Below are 1,096 nucleotides of genomic sequence, written 5' to 3' on the forward strand. Positions count from 1 at the left end.
TTTTTTAATTTGCTGTGGCATTGAAAGAGGTATTGAGTGTTGTTTTTTATACTAGTCGTGTATCAAAGTTTAATATTGTGGTATCGTGACAACTCTACTACAAATACAATCTGAGCTAAGTCTCTGATGCATGCATGTCATGATTGCAGGCTTGCACTGAAGTTTCAAATAAATGTGGAAGGAGGATGTGTTTAGAGCTGAATTAGTCAGTTAAGTGATTAGTCAGTCGACGGAAAATACAATCCATTCATTGTGTAAGTTGTGTATTAATTTTTTTTTTTTTTTACCAAACATTTGCTTGTATAAGCTTGATGTGAGGATTTGCGGCTCATTCTATTGTAAGTTGAATCCCTTTGGGTTTTTTGCTCATCGTTTCAAAACTGTAAGCAGATTGAAAGCATCACTTTTTGGCTCTGGTAGCTTGAGATAAGACTTCTTCATTATTTGTGACATATTTTGACTGAACGATTAATCAAGAAAATAATAGTGGGATTAATTAATAATGAACAGCCAATCATTCCTTGCAGCACTAATTATATTGTATAGTGTCTCCAAAGCATTGCTTAATTTTTAGTAGTTTGTTGTAAGTGTAGTTTGACACTATAAACTGCTGAAAATGCAGAAATTCCTGAATGTTTTTTATTATTTCCTTCCTTGACCCCAAAAAGTCATGTATTTCTTTTCTGGTATGTCGGCTAACATCATATGTGGATTATCACCAGCATGCCGTGTAGTGTGAAGCTCTGCATCTACAGCCAAGGTAGATGAATGTGTGTTTACAAATGTGCAGACATGTTCATATGAGCGCACACACACACACACACACAAACACACATACAGACACACACACACACAGAGCAGCCCTGTGCTCTCTGTGTCTGCCCATCTAAGCTTCTTCCCCTCCCCCCTCAACATCTCTCTCCCCTTTTTTGTCCCCCTCGTCCTCTCCTTTTCCCTCCCGCTTGCTCGCTCTCTCCTGCCTGCTAGCCCTATTTCAAGCCTCTGCTCAGGAGAGAGAGAGGCAGAGACACACAGATGCGCAGTGAGAGAGAGAGAGAGAGAGAGAGAGAGAGAGAGAGAGAGAGAGAGAGAGGGG

The sequence above is a fragment of the Lutjanus erythropterus genome, chromosome 16 (genome assembly GCF_056507025.1).
Source record: "Lutjanus erythropterus isolate fLutEry1 chromosome 16, fLutEry1.hap2, whole genome shotgun sequence".
Lineage (NCBI taxonomy): Eukaryota > Metazoa > Chordata > Actinopteri > Lutjaniformes > Lutjanidae > Lutjanus > Lutjanus erythropterus.